Genomic DNA, 21,561 nt, shown 5'->3' on the forward strand with positions numbered 1-21,561 from the left:
AGAAAGAAAGAAAGAAAGAAAGAAAGAAAGAAAGAGAAAGAAAGAAAGAAAGAAAGAACCCACAGAGAACCAGCTGGCCCAGCCTTTTTCTCCCCTAAGCCAGGCCCCCAGACCCTCCCGTCAGGGGGGATCCCCAAAGACTAGTCCCCGACAAAAGACAATGAAAAGGAAAAGGGAAAACACAGGGGGGAGGGGAGGGGAGTTAGGATAATCAGCTGAAATCTTAATTACAAGACCAAGAAAGACGGCAGATATGTTGCTGGGTGAATATATATTTATATAATAAATCTGTAAGTTCATAAAGTAAATAGTAACTCTCTGAAAGTTTTTAATTATTTTAAAAGTTTTTTTTTGCGGGGATTTGATCTTTTTTTAATTTTCTTAAATTTTTTAATTTTTTGGTCCTTAGAAAACTTGCTGAGGGAGAGTCCAGTCAAAGTGAGAGTGGCACACTGAGCGAGGCACAGTGTGTGAAGCTGGGCCTGAGCCTCACTACTCACGATGCTCACACCCATTTTCAGGACACAGGGCAGATTCCCCATTCGCTGCCACCCTGTCACCCCAGCTCCTCTCAAGTTCAGCCCTCGCCGGCTGCTGCTCCCTAACTCCCAACACCAATAAATGACCATGATCTAAGCTGCCCTGGTCGACTCTCGGAACTGTCCCTCTTTAAACATTTTTATGTGAAAAAGAAGTAGGGGGAGGAGAGAGAAGGACAGGAACAAAACAGCTTAGAGGAAGAGGAGGCTGTGGGTGAGCCCTTCTCTGGAAGTAGCTGAGGAGGTGCCCAACCTGCAGGGCAGCCACCAGGGAACCCATATTCTGAGGATTCTGGGTTGCCTCCCCATTCCTGTCCCATCAGAGAACTGGACCCAAGAGGGTTCCTAGACAAGGCACATGGTCTTTGGCCCTGAAGGGAACAAGCTGCAAGAGGGCTTTGTGGAGGAGGGGCAGAGTTTATCTGCTGGGATGATGAGGGGAATAGAGTGTGTGTCTGTGTGTTGGGGGGGTTGGGCATGTGCCAGGGGTGACCGTGAGGCTGAGGAGACATGTTATCATGATGCTGTGCAGCTTGGGGAGGGAGGCCAGTCTTCATTTCATGAGGGTATCAACTCAGCTTACTTTAAAATATATATATATATATTTATAACAGACCAGAATGATTTACTCTAAGCTCCCCCTTCACCATTACCCCTGCCCCAGGCTGGGGAACTCCTGGCCAATCAACTAAGAGAGAGGAGAGCTCCTGCCCCTTCCCCCCTCCCACAAAAAGGAAGGCAAGAGAGAGAAAGAGAGAGAGTGCACTTTGCCTAGATACCTGGTCAGGTCAGAGAAAACTGGACTATAACAAGCCACCCCCTGGAGGGAGAAGGGGGCTTGGGGCTGCCCCCCTCCCCAGAGATGGAGGCGGAGGAGGGCGGTTTGGTCACTGTGTCTCCTCAGTGAGGGGCGGCAGGGGGCTCACAGGTCACTCTCGCCATAGAGGGCTGTGGAGAAGGATTTGTAGTCCAAGGCTCCAGGAGCAGCATCTGGGCCTTGGTACGGAGCCATGCAGGAGATGCAGTACTCGGCTTGGTCTGGGGGCAGCTCCCGCCGAAGCTCCTCAGCCGTGATGAAGTTCTGTCAGGAAGAGGAAAACCTGAGCAGGGGCCCTGGGACTGCCCTCCAGTCCCCCATCCCCTCTCCTCAGACTCCCGGCAGCACTAACTTCACAGACAAGCCTTCTGGAATCTCTGCTGTCCCGGCCTTCAGGATTGCCATCAGGCCCTTGTGGACCTTGCTTGGATTTCAGTTGGCCCACTTCTCTCCCACATTAATCTCCAGTGTTAAGATGGTTTAAGATTCACCTGGAAGCACTTTCTCTTCTACACACCGAGAGAGACACTTCAGCTCTCTCCCAATGTGGAGATCGGGTGTGTTCCTGCTTTCCGTACCACTGCTCACTTTATACCCTGTACCCTTCTGCAAGCTTCTGACTAGAGAAGCTGTCTTTTCAGTCTCTCTTCATCCTTTTCCTTGACCTCCACGGGACAACATGGAAAACAGCCCTAGACAAGGAACCAGGAGCCCTGGGCCCTAGCCAGGGTCCATCCATTACTCGGTGCATGACCTGGGCCAGAGCCCATTACTTGGCTAAGACCCTCTTTAGCTCTTATCCCTCCCTATGCTCCCATCTACACATGATCTGGGGGGTGCCTTCCATTTCTGCTCTCTGATGGTGTGACCTACTCTGTCTGAGTCAGCCTCCCCAAAGCCCTGCCAGAGGTGGGTCATCTCTGCTTCTGAGCACCAATCAGCTCACCTTATCTCCAGCCAGGACCTTGAAGGAAGCAATGACTTGGTCAGCTGTGTCTGTATCGGTGGTCTCTCAGGACATGAAGTCGATGAAGGCCTGGAATGTCACGATGCCGCTACTGTTGGGGTCCACAACGCTCATGATGCGGTTGAATTCAGCATCACCCTGTCGATCATTTTCCACATCGTAGCCCAGGCTGATGAGGCATGCTCTGAACTCCTCAGGCCCCAGAGCCCCCAAAGTGCTCGAACGATGCCCGGAACTCCTGCATCTGCTCCTGACTGATGCCTTTGGCATCCCGGGTCAGGATCTGGTTCTCTACCTCGTTGATGGTTCTGGCGATGGTGGTGAGGAGCTGTTCCCAGCCCACACGAATATGCTCCATGGTGTAGTTGGTGTGCTTGTTGTCAAAGATGAGGGCCTCCTGGATGAGCTGGTGCTGCTGCTCCAGGAGGTCCAGGTTGGGCTTGTAGTCCACGATGCTCTGCTCATACTGCTTCAGGTGGTTCAGCTGGTCCTCCAGGGTGCCGTTCATCTCAATGGAAATGCGCCCGATTTCCTCCATCTTGGTCTGGATCCACGGCCCCACAATGTTGGCCTGGCTGGCAAACTGCCTGCGGAGGCGCTCGTTGGACTGCTGCTTGCTCTGCTCCTCCAGCAGGGCATCGTCGCGCCTTGGCACGAGCTGCTGAACCTTCTCCCATTTGGAGTTGATGATCTGAGGGGTGACGGTGGTGTAAGGTTGCTCCCCAACAGCTTGATGTGGTTACACTCAGCAATCCTCTGCGCTTCCCCATGGATGACCAGGATGGCCTCCCACTCCTTCTTGGCATCGGGCAGGGTGGACTTGAACTGGTTGTGGTCTGTGATCAGGCCCTGGAGGGCAAGGGCAGGCAGGGATCAGACAGCCAGCAGAACTGCCGGCCCCTCCCCATCAGGGCTCAGCCATGCCGGCGCCTAGGCAGAGGGTAGCCGGCTGCCTCGGTGGAACCTACCTCGATCTCCTCGATGGTGTGCACAATGAACATGTCCTGTGGGTCCTCCATCCCACTCTTCAGAATGGCACCACGTGCTTGGCGTACTCCAGGTGCAGCTGGTCGATGGTCCCCAGCTGCTTCTCTGTTTTCTCAAGAGCTTCTCTTCGGCTATGAGTCAGCGAGCCAACGGCATCCCACTGGTCACAGATCTTCTGGCACCAAGTATTGACACTTGAGGAATCATAATAATCCAGTTCATTCAGCTCCTGGGCAATGGCAGCAATCTGTTCCACGCAGTCCTGGTGAGGTGCCAGGTCACTCTCAAAGGCATCATGTTTCCTGATGAGGGCTTTGATGTCAGACAGGGTGGCAGTCTCATAGTCCATCTGTTTCATCATGGCCTCCTTACCATCAGTCCATGCTTCATGGATGGAGGTTTTCTGCCCAAACTTCTCTGCCAGGTGATCCAGCCACTCCTGCCGCTGAACCACATTGAGCAGCCACTCTTCAAAGCCCTTCTCTGCCTGCTCCAGATGCTGCCAACAATTGTTGATGTCTGACACCATCTTGCCCTCAGAGGGCATGAAGGCAGGGCAGTTACTCAGCCGGAGTTTGGTCTGCAGAGTATTGAAGTTGATCTCCAGCTGGCACTTCCCCTGCACTTTGGGTGGCTTGTGCACCCGCCGGTAATCACGGAAGTCCTCAAGCTTCTGCTGCATCTCTTGGATGGTCTTCTGAGGCACACGGTCTTCTAGCCAAGGAATGTACGTCGGATCCACACCAGCAGATCACTGCCCAGCTTCTCATAATTCTCCATGAGGTGCTTGTTCTCTCAATTGACGGCCAGCACCTTGCAGATCCTGTTAGCAGCAGTCTCAGCCTTCTGCGCTCCTGAAAAGGTGTGGTAGAAGCTGGAAACATAGGTCATAATGGCCTCCTCAGGACGGGCTGTGTTCACGATGTCCGCGGCATCCAACATCTTGGAGATGTCTAGATACTTCTCAGCAACTTCAAAGGTGTTGTTCAGGTTGGTGGCAAGGTCATCCTTCCTCAGCTTGTCATACTCTATCAGCTCTGGTCGATCCTTCCAGCTGACGTGGAAGTTCTGCACGTTGACATTCTTGTATTGCACAGTCTTTCTCTGACACCAGAGAAAGAGACCCTCCTTGGCAGAGGTCTCTTCCACTGAGATGTCCTGGATGGCAAATCGAAGAATAATGGTCCAAATCATTCCCAATGTCATCTCCGAATTGCCATCCACAGTCTCTTCCGCCCGTATGGAGACCAGTTTGACACCTTTGCTTGCCATGAAGTCCAGGGCTTTGTTGACGTTGCTAATTTTGTTCACTCTCATTTTCCCTCGCTCTGGTTTAGGCAGCCGCTCCCCTGAAATTACCTCTAAGAGGAGGACGAGTTTGAGCCCATCTCTGAAGTCCTCATCGATGTTCTTCTCCATCTGGGTGTCAGCTTTCCGCAAGTGAGAGTTGCACCAAGCTGTGAAGGTCTTGCGCTGCTGCTTCTCCCAGGCCGGGTCCCAGTCGTCCTCCGGGGCCATGTAGTCGCCGCTGCCACCGCCTCACGCTCTGGGGGCGCCTGTTCTGAGCTGCCGCCGCTGTTCCTCAGCCGCTACCTCCTCTGCTGCCGCCCTAAACTCTGCCCTTTAAAAAACAAAGTTTTGAAAGAGTTTAGTGCTCAGCCTCTACCGAAATGGGAGAGGAGGCTGAGGGAGGCGGGAAGAAGAATTCTTCTTGAACTTGAGTTGACAGCAGGTGATGAGATCTGATGTGATCGACGTATCTTGGGAGGGACTTCTTATTCAAGTGTTGAAACCCAACAGAACTGCAGGTGGAGAGTGGAGAACAAAAGCATTCTAGTTTTGTTCCCTTGGGCTCCCCTTTTTCTCCTCAGCATGTACATTTTTCCTGATGTTCTTTGGTTTTTCCAGTCCCACTACCCAGTAACTGCTGTCTCTCCCTCCCCACCATGGGTAGAAGTCCTCTCCTGTAACAAATAGGTAAAGTCAAGAAAAATGAACCACAATGAATTGCCTGTGTCTGAGAAAGTTCATGCATCAACTCTCTGCCTAGGGATGGGAGGTACATTTCATCATCCATCTTTTGAAATTAACGTTGCTCAGTACTTTCATCAGAGTTCTGGGGTGTTTCCGGAGTTCTTCTCCCCCCCCCCCCACTTACTACTGTTGTGACATTGTATGAATTGGTCTCCCTGTTTAGCTCTCTTACTCTGCATCAGTTTATATAAATCTCTCCATATTCCTCTGAATGTTGCATTCCTCATTTCTTGAGGCACAATAACTTTTTGGTATATTCACACATCAATCTGTCAGTCATGCTCCATTTGATGAACATTCATTTTGTTTCTAATTCTTTGCTATAACAAAAAGTGTGGCTATAAATATTCTTTTATAAGTTAGTCTGAGTGGTGTGGACAGTGCAAAGACAATCAGAGTAGCTCTGAGCCCCCACCTGCCAGAAACCCTGCTTCATCCTTTTCTGCTATATTTTACTGAGATGTGGTCATGTGACTTTTCCTTGTTAGAGTTGCTTGTCACCTCCACGTCGATAACCAGACTTGCTTATCTGAATTCTGAGTTTTAATCATTGCATACCTCCAATAAAGAGGATAAACAATTAATTCATAGACTATCTAGTGAGTGTGGGTATACATATATGTATGTATGTATGCATATGTGTGTATACGCATACATGTATACATATAGAATCTGCATATAGAATAGCTATTGTCTAGCTTCATATAGTCTACCACATTCTCCAAGATGTGTACCATTCACAAAGCATAAATACAGGAATAAAAAAAAATAATTAAAGGATTTTAGGGTGAATTTTTTTAAGACAGTTCTTCCTGTGCATCAGGAAGAAATATCTCAGTCTTCTCATCCTGAGGCCCAAAAAGTCTCACTGAAGTCTCTATAGATCCGGATGAGACTGCCTTCCTCCCTAAGGTTACAGGATTTCTTCAGTATAGTCCTTATTTCCAGAGACAGCATTCCCAATGCCTTTGTGGAAGGCAGCCTCCAATTGTGCCTCTCCCCTTCAGGGCCTCAGATCTCATCCTCCAGCCTAGCTCCCAAGGTGCCATATTTGACATGGAAAGGGTAAGGAGAATTCGGGTGAGACCTCTGCCTGAGGTCAGCAGAGTTCTCTGTCAATGAAGGTCCCTATGCAGGCTGAATAAATTCTGTTAAAGAAAAAGTCCAACCCAGACTGTCTGCCCTATTACCTGAAGGTAAAGAATGAATGGGCAAAGAACTACCTGCAACCTGTCAACCTGAGCTTTCCTATGGCTTAGAAATCTTCCTTATTCTTGTCCACATATTTTTCCCCCAACTCTGATAGTGTCTCCTATGTGAGGATCAATTACTGATCCCTGAGCTCCTGGCCTTGAAAGCCCCACAATCCAGTATCATTCCACATTTCTAGGCCAATCTTATCCTACTCCCATTTGGCCAAACCAGACAACTTTCCTTTCTCGAGTATATCATGTAATCTCCCACCTCCAGGCCTTTGTTCAAGCTGTTTCCCTTTACCACAAACTTCCTTCTTCTCCCCTTTTATCTGTTGAAATTCTGTTCTTCCAGGAAAACCCAACTGAAAAGATGTCACCTACAGGAAATTGGTTCCAATCCTCTTCATCAATAAGGTATTGTCACCTCAGACCTCCCAGGGTATTTATTTTGCATCAAAAGAGATAGTATATATAAAATGCTTTCTAAAGTTTAAATCATTATATCAATATTGTCATGATGGAGATGGTAATGGTTTATTATTAATATATGCCTCTAAAATACCTGTGCTAGATTTTGAGTTCAAAACTCTAAAATAATGGATATGAAAAGGTAAGAAGGGGCATCTTTTGTGCCTTGAAGGGACCTCAGAAATCATCCCTCCCAGATTTTCTTCTGTATATCCTGAGTTTCTTTTGTATTTGCATAGTTAATTACTTGTTGTCACCGCCCCCATTAGAATATAGACTTCTTGAGAGCAGGGCCCTTTCTTTGAATCTCCGGCAGTTAAGAGGAATACACAATGATTATTCACCTACCTTGGCCCAGACACTGAAGCTAAGCACTTTACAAATATTATCTCACCCAATCATGTGCTTATAAAAGCACCTGTCAAATAATAAGTGTATAATAAATGCTTTTTGACTGACAGAACAATGACTGGTTCCTAGGGGGGTTGGAGCAAAACAGGGAGAGAATTCCAGGTAGAGGGCACAGCCTATGCAAAGGCCCAGAGGTGGGAGACAGAGTGTCATGTATTCAGGACAATCAGCCATAGTTGGACTGGAAAATACTGCATGAAAAAGGTATGCTTGTGAAAGGCTTTCAATGTCCAACAGAGGAGTCTGTCTTTTATCCTAAAGGCAATAGGGAGCCCCTTCTTGAGCAGAAGAATGGTGTGGTCAGTCCTTAATATGAGGAATGCTAATTTGTCAATTGTGGGGAGGATGCAGAACCAAGAGACTAGAGTCAGGTAGCCTATTTTTGAGGCAACGGTGATAGATGCCTGAAACATAGTGGGGACTGTGTGAATAAATAAGAGGAGATGAATATAAGAAATGCTACAGGTGTAAATGAATTAGCCATAGGGTTTGGGGATGATGCAAAGAGACTCAGGGAAGTCTTGAAGAGGCAAATTTGGGTGAATGGAAGGGTGCTACTTTTCTCCACAGAAATAGTTGTTTATAGCATGGACAAGCTTAAGGGAAATATGATTGCTTTCATTTTGAATGTGTCCATAGAGTGGTTGGATTAAGTTTAAATGATAGTGGAATTTTCCATTGGAAGGGATTTCAGAGATGATCTTGTTCAACTCAGAGGTTCTCTTGTCCAGAATCAAAGTGTCTTTGCTCCACAGACTAGTAGCACCATAGAACCACGGAATCCAAGAATCTGAGAATTAGACCAGAAAATGTCCCATCTGGAAGGAACCTAAGAGAATATTTAAATGGTTATCCAACAAGAATAGGGGCAGAAATTTTCAAAAAGAAGTTTTGTTAGGAAACTGCAAGAGGAGAGAGTGAAGAAGACAAGGAAATATTAAGATGTTGAAGCCCTTGGGTTCATAGGGCATGGACCCTGGACCACAAATGCAGTCACTGGGTGACCTAGCTTCCAGCCAGCTCAGTAACACAGGTCTGGCTCCTATCCTTTTTCTCATCCTTGCCTGGAGAATATGGATGCCTCTGGCACCCTAGAAGCCTCCCCTCTCCCAAACCTGATTCTTTCTCTTTCTCCTGGTAGGTTTCCCTCCTTACATTTAGTTTTTTCCCGAGAAAGTTGCCTATGAACATCACCTTAATGAAGAAAAGAAACCAGGCTGTGACATCATCTTTGGGGCTTCCTGAACAATCTAGTCATAAACATCCACTCTGGTGATGTCCAGCTTCTATGGATGGAGAGAGAAGATGTCACTGGCATCTTAGAAAGGAAGGAAATCCCAGGAGAGTCTCTTATCCCTAACCTCTTTATCTCCTTCCCTCTATCCTGACTCAGTTCTTCAGTTCCATCAGCAACAAAAACCCCATCCCCAGCCAGCATTTCTGCACCCCCCTCAGGGTCTGTGTGAGACCTGGGCCCCCATGCACATACCTGATAGAGACTCTCAGATGCAATAGATGAGGTCAATGAGGAGTCCAGGCTCTGGAGAGGGGAAATCAGCAGTCAGCCAGACACCTAAGATGTCAGAGGTCAAAAGGACCTTAGGACAGGGAAGATCAGAGCTAGGAGAAATCTTAGGTTAGAGAACATCAGAGCTGGGAAAGACTTTGGGCCATAAAATGTCACAACTAGAAGGGACCCCACCTTAGAGTATGCCTTGTCTGACCCAGACAGGGAATGTCAATCCTCCCTACAATTCACATGATGAGTGGCCATTGAACTTGTACTTGAGGCTCTATCCATGAGTCATCCCCTCCCATACTGCCCCTCATCATCTGGCATGATTCCTGATCCATAAACCAAACCTTTGAGGGCTTAAACCTTTCACAACTGGTACTCCCACCTTGGGGACCCTAACTTTATTCCCCTTCTCTCCTGCTTTCAAGTTCTGGGACAGTTTCTAAGGTTATTGTGGGAAGGAAAAGGGTTGCTCTCCACATTTACCAAGCATAAAAGTGGTAGAAGTGAACTGACCTTCACTATAACACTGACCATATAACTAGAGTCAGGTTCTTTCTTTACATGGCCTCTCCCAGTTCGTGATGAAAAGCTGCCTTCCTCAGTGCCTGAGCTCCTCTTCCTCATGTCCCACTGACGTCAGCCCAAGAGACTTAATCTCTGAGAGAAAAAAGAACAATTTTGATTATAACATCCTCAGGGATTGATAAATTGGTCTTGCTGTTCTTTGGCCTATACTTTCAGACAAGAAGTTAAACAGGAAACACTAGGGATGGCATTCTGTGTCCTGGTCTATCTCCTCTTAGAAACAGGGCACAGCACTTGCAAAACCTAGTGACTAACATCATGAAGAAACTAAAGGAATAAGAAACAAGAATATATTAAGTACCTTTTTGTGCCTCAGTTTCCTTATTGTAAAATAGGGATAATAATACTACCTAGCACACAGAGGACAACCACTGCATCCTGACCCATCACCAGCTCTTGAACTCTTTTCTGTGGTGATGTGGCACATTCTGGACTCTCTCTGTTCCTAGGTAAGGAACCTAGGGAAACTTCTCACCCAAGACTGAGGAAGGCATTGGAGGACAGCACACTCGAGGGGGAGGGCAGCCCTTTCCATGCAGTCTTGATTGGTCTCTTCTGTTGCTGCTATTTGGTATCTGACATCAAAAATTAGGACAACGTAGAGGTCAGTGTCACTGAGGGTGAGATTGGGGATGAGCAGAGAGCCATTGGGGAGCACCCTCTCCTGACTGCTTGCTAGTATCTTCTCTTTAGTATGAATAAGGTAGACTAAAATTAGGTTCAACGACACCAGAAATAGCTGAGAGCTTCTGCTGAGAACCCTGGAATGGTCAAGGTCCCATAGAGTGGGACATTGCTGTCCCATAGAGTGGGCTTGACACAACACTGATGGAAGCACTTTGGGCAGATGGCAGCTGGATCTAGCAGCTGGGGATGGAGAGGCTCTTCTCACTACACCCTGTGAGCACTTTAAGGCTGACAGTTTGGCTCCCAAAAAGCCCTAGGAGGAAGGTGGTATTCCAATTAAACACAAGCTAAGAGGGTAAGTGAGCTGTCCATGGTTACACAGCTAGTAAACATCAGAGCTGCGACTCACCCCTAGGTCTCCTCTGACTGTAAAGACTAACTTAGCCTTTTCAGAGATTGCTCAGCTATTGGGGTTGGACATGATTAGGGTGGTGGAGAGATGGTCTTGAGCTGCTACTTTCTCCTCTGCCCTTGGCCCAGACAAGACTCCTCTGACCAGGTCTGAAGAGGCTGTCACTGGGATACATGACCCCTGGGACTGGGCTTCTTACCACTGGTCTTTGATCAGTTGTCTATATATGAGCCAGAATCCCCAAGCTCCCTCTCCTCCACTAGGCCTCAGGAGATCTCCTATCTCACCTGTGACCAGGAGCCCTTTCCAAAGGCTGCCTCCACCATGGAGTGATTTCATTGTTCTGTGCTGCCCACCACATGTGACCTCCTCTCTCCTTGCCAGGAATCTCTGCCTTCCCCTCCTGCACTGTGTCCCCCCCCCTCACTCACACACACACACACACACACACACACACACACACCTTGAGTGCAAACCCTGGAGGTGTCTCTGCTGGTGACCAGGCTCGGAGATGTTTCCCTCTCCTTCTATAAGGGACCGAGGTTTCTCTCTTCAGGCCTGAAGTTCTTCTCTTTGCCAGGATCTCATGGGCCCCATGAGGCAGAGATTTTGTCTCCTTATCCTCCTTCTACTCTCTTCTTTTTCCCTCCCCTCCCAACTGCTATGATATCCTGCTTCCTAGTCCTCCTTACTCTTTCCTCCCTCCCCTGAACAGATCCCTCCCACTGTCCCCACAGGGCACAAGGGTCACTAGGTAGTAGCCACTGCCACTTCTAGTTTTCCCAGAGTAGGAAGGTTCTGGACCTCAGAATCAGCACAGAGAGTGGGGGTTGGGGGGCAGCAGCATGCTTAGATCCCTAACTGGGGCTTCTTCTGGGACACAGACAGTTGTGATCCCCTCCCTTACCAGCCTAGACCAGGTCTCTAGTCAGAGACCTCATTCAGGCACAGTTCAACAGGACTCTGGTGATGGAGAAGGTATGAAGGAAACCAGAGTTGCTGTCCCTTGTAGCCTTACAATGTGTAAGCATATAAAGGTCATCTCCCTCCTTGGTTTGGTGGCTTAGTAGAGAGAGCACTAGACCCAGGTTCAGGATGATTGGATGACAATTAGGCTCCCTTGGGAAGAAGAACTGTGACGGGTGGCAGAGACTGGAGCTGCAAAGGTCAGGAAGGAGGCTGAGTCTGCAGGAGGGCAGCAGGATGCAGGGTACAGGGCAAGTCTCTGAATTCAAGGGCCCTTTGACATTGTCAGTCAGTAAACGCAAAGCACCTACTACATGCTGGGCTCTGTGCTAAGCACTGGGATACAACGAAAGGTAAAATCCCTACTCTCAAAAAGCTCCCAGTAACAGAGGAGAAAACGTCTAAACAACAAAGCATAAACAAGAGAAATCAAGAAGAAATTGAGTAAAATCCCAGAGGGGAAGCAGTAATATTAAGAGAGAAAGCTCATATTATAAGATGAGATTTTAGCAGGGGCTTGAAGGAAGCCAGGAGATGAAGAGGAGGAGGGAGAGACCAGCTCAGTGAATTCCCACAAACCCACTGTGCGTGGGTTGTGCTGAGGGAGAGAGGAAAGAGCAGACTTCATCCAACTCCGCTTGTGGAGCTTCTGCTCTAATAGGGAAGCAAGACTCATAAAAATGCCCATTTCTCCAAAGTGGTTAAAGACAAGCTCCTATCAAACAGCCCTATGAGGGCACAAAGGTGAGCCAATATTCCCCCATGATGAAGGGGAAAGTGACATTCAGAGAAAGGAATATCGACAACCAGAGAGAACTACAGAGTCTGAATGCAGATTGAAGCAAACGACTTGTTCCCTCTGTCTGTCTGTCTCTCTGTCTCTCTCTCTCTCTCTCTCTCTCTCTCTCTCTCTCTCTCGTGTTTTCTTTTGTCTTGTCCCTTCTCTCTCATTGTTCACTCCATAGCTTAGAATCCTTCTTTACAACTTGACTAATGTTTAATGTGAAGGTATTTGTAGAACCTATATTTGATTACATGCTGCCATGGGGGGAAGGGGGAAGAATTTGGAACTCAAGCGATTGTGGAACTGAATGTTGTAAATTAAAAATAAATAAATAATTAAAAAAAAAGAATACTGTTTAAATTAAATGGAAGGCAGGACTATTTTCAGAGCAAACTTGAATCAGTCTTCATTGTCTTCCTACCAAACAAAACCAAAAGGAGTTGACCCTCATTGGATGGTCGTTTCATAGGTTCTCCTTGGAAACTAAAGTGGAAGATATATCTCCCAAGGACACCATTAGGTGCTAGTTTCATTGTTTGGTGCCTTTACCTACCATGTTTGGGTGCTGAATGGTTCTGCACTGGAAGGTGGTGTTTTCTGGTCCTTCAGAAGGAACAGACATGTAGAAGTAACATTCCCAAGCACAGTAAAAGAGTTCCCTGAGCTATAAGGAGGAAAGGCAAGACTTATATTTGAATAACCTCAGACTTCGTGCCTCATCCCTAAATACAACCTCCTCTCAGTTTCTTCACCTACAGGTAGTACATTAGTTTGCTACTCAGCTTGGCCATGCAATCTAGATCTGCCTCAGTGGTCTTTCCCCTGACTTGATCTCTCACTAAGTTGTGAGTGCCTTCTTGGACCTCAGTCCCTTTGTTTGAAAGTCAGAAAAATGATTAGGTCTAGTCCCCATCCCAATGTGAACTCAACACTTATTTCCAAAAGGTAGTAGAATGGAAGGGATAGGGAAGGATGAAAATCCAGAGAAAGCCACCCAAGGGAATTAGTGCTGACAATTAGGAGTTTGGGAAAGGGAGGTATAGTGGGTTCAGAAGTGGGTGCAGGGTGCAAAAGACTATTCTGGCTTCTCTCTACCATTCAGGGAGACAGAATAGGATGGTGGGAAATAAGGACAAGTATCATTCTACCTTGTGGGGGGGCCAAGTCTAATGGATTTTTGAGCTTGTGTCTGAGTCCAGAGATTTGGGACTTGCTCCGAGTTCAAGGACTCAGTGAGCTATGTCGGAGTCTGGACTTGTTGACTTGTTTCAATCCAGGAGGGTGCAAAGTCCCCTCTGGACAGGTGTGCCATATCTTTCCCCAAGAAGAATATTTGGCAGAATTTCCTTGAGACCAAGATCTGGTTGCAGAGCAGCTACAGAATAATGGAGAACTGAGTCCTGAAAACTGGTGGTGGTGGAGCTTCTTCTGAACAGAATCCCCAGAGCCCAGAGCCGGGAGACCAGGATCCCAGGTGACTGAAGCATGACTGGGATGCTGAGACTTTGTTTGTTTGTGGCTTGGTTGAGCCTTGAATTCCTTGGAGCAGAAATGGTGAAGGAGCTGACATGGACCAGACCCTGTGAACTTCAGTGTGAAGCAGGACCTACCCAGAGAGCTGGTCAAGGACCTAGGAGCTCTCTGCCATTGGACCCAGGTGACAGTCTGGTGAATCCAGGAAGAATCTGGGACCATGGAAGGGGATCCAGGAAATCTGAGAACAGGCCCCAAGTCAAAATGAAAAGACCTCTCCTTGGCTACTGAGTAAAGATGAAATTATAGTTTACTAGTTACCTAAGGGTGGAGGGTTTTGTGTATGATACTTAGTAAGACTTTGCTGAATAAGTGACTGATTTGTACTTTGAGATATTGTTACTGATAAGTAACTGATTGAGTTAATTAAGACTTTGCCCCATGAGTGGAAGACTTTGACTATTATACTTTGAGACTATTGATAAGTGACTAATTGAGTTAACTTAAGAGTGACCATTTTACTTTGAGATTAAGTTATATTGTGATTTTCTGTGATAAGTTGTAATATCGTGAATGCTGTACCTTGATTTTCCATGGATGTTTTGCTTTTGTTATGGAATAAATAGAGTGATTACTAAAAAAAAAAAGAATATTTGGCAATCAGTATCAAGAAATGTTGCTGTGTTTCCCACAAGCAGTCTGGGCATTCAGGAAGCCTCTTGGTAGTCAAGATCTTTTGCTGATATCTATGTTTAGATGAGTGCATCCATGAGAAACTGGTGGTTCAAAGTTCACTGTAAAATTTTCCATTCATAAACCAGAAAAATATATAATCAATTACACTACTCCGTTAAACCAGCATTGTTATCCAGCTATGCTCACCTGGCCCAACTCTCTTTAGTTCACCATCTGTCTGTCAACATCAGTTGCTGGCAAAACAGGGACTCAAGGAAATGAGATGAGATGACTCTACACAATCACAGGAATGATCCAACAAAAAGGAAGTGTGTTAGGGAAATTCAGATTTTTATTCACTAGACTTACTTGGAAAATCTCAAAAACTATCACCATGGGTCAAATGTATGTGGTACAGTTCAAGGATCAGGAATATCTTCAAGTATTAAAGAAAATATTGAAAGAAAGGGGATTTATTGTCAAGAAAGAACAGCTAGAGGAGTAATTAGTGGGTGTGAAACATTGTTGCCCTTGATTTCCAAAGGGTGGAACAGTGGATTTAGTAAAATGGAAGACAGTAGGGAGACAGATAAGTGAGAGACTAATAGAGAAGGGACCCCAGCATTTCCCCATTTCTGACTTTTGTCTATGGAATCTATTAAAGATATGTTTAACACCAGAAATGAAAGTGCCAAGGGTGGCTCCAATAATTAAGTGTGATGCAGCTGTCTCTACACACTCTGAAACTATAGAAACAAATTAAAAGAAAATTATCAAGTAAGCCTTACCTGACCTCCATTACCATCTGGAAGGCCAAACAAATGTCTAATTTTTTTTAGGAGGTCTCCAACAATTCTCTGTGAGCTTTTGGATCCATTCTGTCATTTTCTGCATCTATCTGCTTTGTTTTTGTGTCTTTGTGTGAATGAGTGTGAGTGTGAGTAATTTGTCATTATATAAGATTTATAATGAAACTGGATTTTCCATGGAATGCTGTTATCTCTTTCTCTCTCCCTCTACCTTCTTTCCCACCAGAACACAAATGGCTGGCTGGAGAGGAGAAAGAAAAAGAGAGAAAAAGTATTTTATTGTATAGGTTATATGATGGTCATAGCAATTCAAAGAGTATACAAGAATTATCAGGATAAAATTAGAAAAAATAATAAGGTATAAAATATTTGCATGAACAGTGTGAACAGAAATTTTATGATTTTTAATAAGGTTTGAAAATATCTTTCTCTCCATTCCAACTCTGGCCAAGTTTTGAGTGTGGAAAAAGAGATAAGAAATAAAAAGGGGGGCAGAGTCAAGATGGCAGAATAGAAACAGGGCTTCTGCTGGGTTCTGGCTCCAACCACCTCTAATCCACGTAAAAGGTGACTCTGAACAAACTTTGGAGCTACAGAACCCACAAAATGACACAGAGAAGCTAACCTCCCACTAAGGATATCTCAACAGGCCAGCAGGGAGCAGCCAGCAAAGTGCTCTGGGAGCCCACCGCAGCACAGCTCGAGCTGGAGGTTTTAGCTGACCAGCCACCAGCTGAAGATTTTTCAGATCACCAGCAGCTGTGGAGGTTTCCAGAATTATCAAACCACAGATGCTAAAGATAGAGTGAGAGGTCAGTGCAGTGTGGACTTTGGGATCCAGTAGTTGGGAGTGAGGTCAGTCTTTATCCCCTGGAGGGAGAAGCTGCTGAGGCACTGTGGCCATGCAGCCACTGCCACATGGCAGTTTCAGCTCCTGGCCTGCAGACTGTAGGGGAACAAAGTGACCAATCTGAGAGGTAATTGCTCTTGCTTTAACCTGCTTGGATCTGGATTGTGGTCTAAAGTGGAGGTCCTGGGGTGCATGACCAGCTTGCCAGAGCATGTGAAGTCTTCAGAGAGGGCACCCAACTAATACCTTCAGCAGCTAAGAAAAACCCAGCATTTGGTATGAAGCTCCCCATCTGGTAGCAGAGTCCTACTGAGGGAAAAAGCCCAATAGTCAAGTAATTGAGTGACAACATGAGCAAACGAGGGAAGCAAAGCAAGTAGAGCAACCCAACTTTACACTTCTATTTTGGGGACAAAAATAATCAAAGTATATAAGAGGAGAAAGACAGTGAAGTCAGAACTCCCACACAAAAAGCTTCCAAGAAAAATATGAGCTGGTTACAGGCCATAGAGGAGCTTAAAAAGGATTTTGAAAATCAAATAAGAGAAGTGGGGGAAAAAATGGGAAGAGAAATGAGAACAATACAAGAAAATTATGAAATGAGAATCAACAACCTGACTGAAGAAAATAACATCTTAAAAAATAGACTAACTCAAATGGCAAAAGAGGCTCAAAAAGCCAATGATGAGAAGAATGTCTTAAAAAGCCAAATTCACCAGATGGAAAAAGAATCTCAAAAGCTCACTGAAGAGAATCATTCCTTCAAAATTAGATTGGAGTAAATGGAAGCTAGTGAATATATGAGAAATCAAGATACTATTAAACATATCCAAACAAGTGAAAAAAGAGAAGGCAATGTGAAATATCTCATGGGAAAACCACTGACCTGGAAAATAGATCCAGGAGAGATAATTTTAAAATTATTGGACTACCTGAAAGCCATGATCAAAAAAAAAAGAACCTAGAAATCATCCTTCAAGAGATTCTCAAGGAAAATTTCCCTGATGTTTTAGAACCAGAGGACAAAATAGAGGTTGAAAGAATCCACCAATCACCTCCTGGAAAAGATCCCCAAAAGAAAACTCCTAGGAATATTATAGCCAGGTTCCAGAGTTCCCAGGTCAAGGAAAAAATATTACAAGCAGTCAGGAAGAAACAATTTGAATATTTAGGAAACATAACCAGGATAACCCAGGATCTGGCAGCTTCTACACTGAGAGACTGAAGGGCTTGGAATATGATATTCTGGAGGTCAAAGGAGCTGGGATTAAAACCAAGAATCATCTACCCAGAAAAACTGAGTATCATGTTTCAGGGGAAAATATGGTTATTCAGTGGAATAGAGGACTTTCAAACATTCTTGATGAAAAAACCAGAATTGAATAGAAAATTTGACATTGAGATACAAGAAGCAAGAGAAGCATGAGAAGGTAAACGGAAAAGAAATCATAAGGAACTTATCAAAGTTGAACTACTTACATTCCTACATGGAAAAATGATAATTGTAACTTGTGAAACTTTTCTCAGTATGAGAATAATTGAAGGGAATAGAGATGTGTGTGTGTGTGTGTATATGTGTATATGTCTATATAGGTGGGTATATGGGTGTATGAATACATATATGAATATGTGTATATATGTGTACCGGTATACATAGATAGAGGGCACAGGACCAGTTTAATGGTAAGAGATGATTCTTAAAAGGTGAAATTAAGAGGCAAGAGAGGAATATAATGAGAGGAGATGGGGACAGACAGGTTGGGGTAAACTCATATAGAAGACATAAGGGAAAATGGTTACAATGGAGGGGAAGAATAGAGAAGCAAAAGGGAATGGGTCAACCTTATTCTCATTGAATTTGGCTTAGGGAGGGAATAGCATACACACTAAATAGGGTATCTCACCCTACAGAAGAATGGGAGGGAAGGGGATGAGAAGGGGGATGATGGAATGGAGGGCAGGCTGGGGGAGAGGGAAGTTGGAAGCACCCACTTTTGAAAAGGGACAGGATCAAAGTAGAGAATAGAACAAGTGGGAGGTGGGATAGGAGGAAGGAAAATATAGTCAGTCTTTTACAATATATCTACTATGTTATTGTTTTGCATTAGCCACATATGTACAACCTATGTTGAATTGCTTATCTTCCCAGTAAGGATGGGTGACAAGGGAGGAAGGGAATGAATCTGGTATTCAAAATTTTAAAATAAAATGTTTATATATGCATACTATTATCAACATTATTTTAAATGTAAATGGGAAATAAGATATACAGGCACTGGGGCATAGAGATCCACCATGCCCTACCAGAAAGTTGGAGGGGGTATGGGAGAAGATATGGGAGAGTAGAATGGAGGAGGAGATATCCAGAGGGATCTCTATTTTTGGGTGGTGGGTAGGGGGAAAACAGGGAGAAAATTTGTAACTCAAAATCTTGTGGAAGTGAATGATGTAAACTAGAAGTTAATAAAGCATTTGATAAAAAAAAATAAAAAGGGAATTTTTTTCCTCTTAGATCAAAGAGGTAAATGGACAAGCATTTAACCATTTCCTGCCTCACCTAAGAGAGAAAAAGTTTGTGTATCATTCCACCAAAATGTAATTCAATTCATTCTGGTTATTTTTGGAAATGTGAAAAGTGTCACTCCTAATTTAATGCTAAAGATAAGTCAGAATTTATTATACTATTTGGCACTAAGGCAAATACAAAAAATACAAAGATCTGAAAAACAGACATCTCAGAGGTGAAGCTTTGAGCCCTCCAGTACAGGGGAGAGGAGACAAAGTGCCACTGGATCTTTTTCCAGAGTCCCACTTACTCTGACTGGCAACTTCAAAGTTCTCACTTTCAAAGAAGTTTTTTTTAAGGAATAAACATAGAAATGAAGTTTACTGAAGTAAAAGTTAAAACAGCTGAAAACATTTTACAAAAATTTATTAAAGCCTCTCATCCCAGATAAGATTTAAAAAGAGAGTTCTGAAGAATAATAGGGAGTTTGAGTTACCCTCCCCAACTTGGCAAAAGGGAGAAAGCATATGAATTATATCGAGGACCCCACTGGCAACATCCCTGGGCCCCTGGGCAGCCCAAAGACCACACCTTGGGGCAAGCAGATGAACCTCTCCTTTCAAACCCCCAAGTCCACAATCAGGCTCTGTATCTGTGAGGAGAGGAGAAAAACCTCTGCACTTGATAAGCCCAATTTTCTATCAATAATTTTTGTGATGATTTGGAAATGCAATTAATTTCATAATGTCATTGTGTTATTATGGTCTTCCTGAATTGCAGTAAAATTCTGCTATATAGTAAAAATTGAGTAATCATTATTAGCCAGAGATAGTATTAGATAAAGCAAATTTTTTATCTGAATTTTGTTGAAACTAAAAGATAGCGGGAAAAAATTGTGTAAAAACAGCTATGTCATTTTATCAGTTCTGCTAAACCCTATCTTATAATGTCTAAATCTGCCACATATAAAACCAGGCATTTACATCTTTACCTATAGTTAAAGAGAAGGTTACAGTTAAAACAATTTGGCTATCATTTATGAAACTTGTACAATTTTTAACTAAGTTATTTAGGGTTACTGTTTTAATGCTAAAACCTAAAATTGTTCATCTATTACTGTGTGTGGAAAGGAAGAAACTGAGTGAAAACTATTTGGGTTAGGTCTGCCCATTTAAAACAATCCTCCTATATGTATGAGAGTTGGCAGGTAGGGGAATCAGTGTCAGCCCCTCCCTGGGGTCCATGTCAATTCTCCTTATTTTGTAAAACTGCCAAGGCCCCTAGAAACCATTTGTATCGGCAAGGTCATCAGCCTGGGAAAGGAACTTGTTTTGGTCCTGTAGTTCCTAAACAATGAACCTAACTTGCTAAGAAGGTGCAAGTCTATGTACAAAAGATTAAAAAGGATTTCTAACAATTAGCTTTTACACCAGGACAAGATTAAATTTGAGAAAGAAAAATGTTAAATGGAATCCCTTATGTATGAGAGATCTGGCAAATCTTTATTGCTTATTGTAGCTCCGTGAGAATATAAATAACTGTAATGGGTTTTAAGCTATGATTAGTGAAAATTCCTGTTTAAAGTAAAAGGCACTTGTGATCAGAATTAATTCACATGTCCCTGCTTTTTTCCTTCTATAACAAATTTCTGTGATCAGCACAAGTAGTCAGTAAAGGATATGAGCTCTTTTGTATTGGCTTACTGGGAAATTTAATATTATTTTTCACCAATAATTAGAACATGTACAGAAATTTACTTAAGACTCACCTTAAGATGTTCCCATTGTTTGAATGGATTCTAAAAGTAGTAGTTTTGAAAAGTACTGTGATTAGTTTCTTAATTGTTACCAATATGAATTCTATTACAATACTCTTTAAATAAGAAACTTTGTGATATCCAGGAATTCAGCAATTAACTAGAAATTTAGTTTTTTATCATACTTTGGGAATTTATGTTACTTAAAGACATTTTATAGCAACTTAGCTTTAATGAATCTCAGTTTTAAAAGGTTTGTTTTTCTTTTAAGGTGAAAAAGAGAGCTATCATTCTAAAAAGTTTTCAACTAATTTTCTTCATAAAAGTTTGGTGATCATTTATAAATCCTAAAACTAAAACTGTAGCCTACTACATCGATTCTAAATATTATAAAGTTATTAATACTCACTCTACTTCTGCTCAAAATGCAAAGCTTTCAGCTATTATATTATTGTTAAGTGATTATTTCTTCATCTCCCTTTAATATTGTGTCAGTAAATATTCAGTATACCTGTGTCAACACATTGAAACTGCTAACCTGAAACACACCCAGATCTTTTTAAACTTTTTCAAAAATTACAAACTCTCATAAGACAGAGGTCACAGCCTATTTAACCCATATTAGAGCTCATTCTTCACTTCCTGGACCTCTTTCCCAAAATAACATGACTATTGATCAGAAAGTTCAAGTTTTTCCCACTCTTCCCTCCCCAAATATTCATAGAGCTACATCATCTTACTCTTATCAAAATGTACATACTCTACATAAACAATTCTGTGTTACTAGGGAACAAGCTAGACAGATCATTAAAAACTGCCCTCAATGTGTTATCTATATTACTGCTCCAGTAATCATCATTAATCCACAGGGAATTAAATCTAACCATATTTGGCAGATGGATGTGACTCATTATCCTCCCTTTGGTAAGTTATGACAGATATATAGATATAGATATATAGCTATATCACAATACATACTTTTCCTTCTCTCATCTTTGCTTCCCTTCAGAAAAGGGAAGCAGTAAAAAATGTAATTAACCATATGTTACAGTCTTTTGCTTCAATGGGCATTCCAAGACAATTGCCCCTGCCTACACTAGCAAATCATTTCAATCTTTCTGTGATCATTTTCAAATAAAATTAATTATGGGCATCTCTTATAATCCCACTAGTCAAGCCA

At 43.8% G+C, this 21,561-nt stretch overlaps 1 protein-coding gene and 1 pseudogene across 1 annotated transcript in view; one reads left to right on the forward strand and one right to left on the reverse strand.

Moving 5' to 3' along the window:
- LOC138161923 (carcinoembryonic antigen-related cell adhesion molecule 1-like) overlaps positions 1–21,561 on the forward strand; it is a 332,874-nt gene that overhangs the window by 17,581 nt on the left and 293,732 nt on the right. The gene's annotated exons all lie outside the window — the stretch shown is intronic.
- Positions 51–21,561, reverse strand: part of LOC138161558 (alpha-actinin-4-like) — a 40,175-nt pseudogene continuing 18,664 nt past the window's right edge.

This window comes from Petaurus breviceps, unplaced genomic scaffold (assembly GCF_028583685.1).
Source record: "Petaurus breviceps papuanus isolate PSGF00001 unplaced genomic scaffold, PetGlider_PUasm1.0 185, whole genome shotgun sequence".
Lineage (NCBI taxonomy): Eukaryota > Metazoa > Chordata > Mammalia > Diprotodontia > Petauridae > Petaurus > Petaurus breviceps.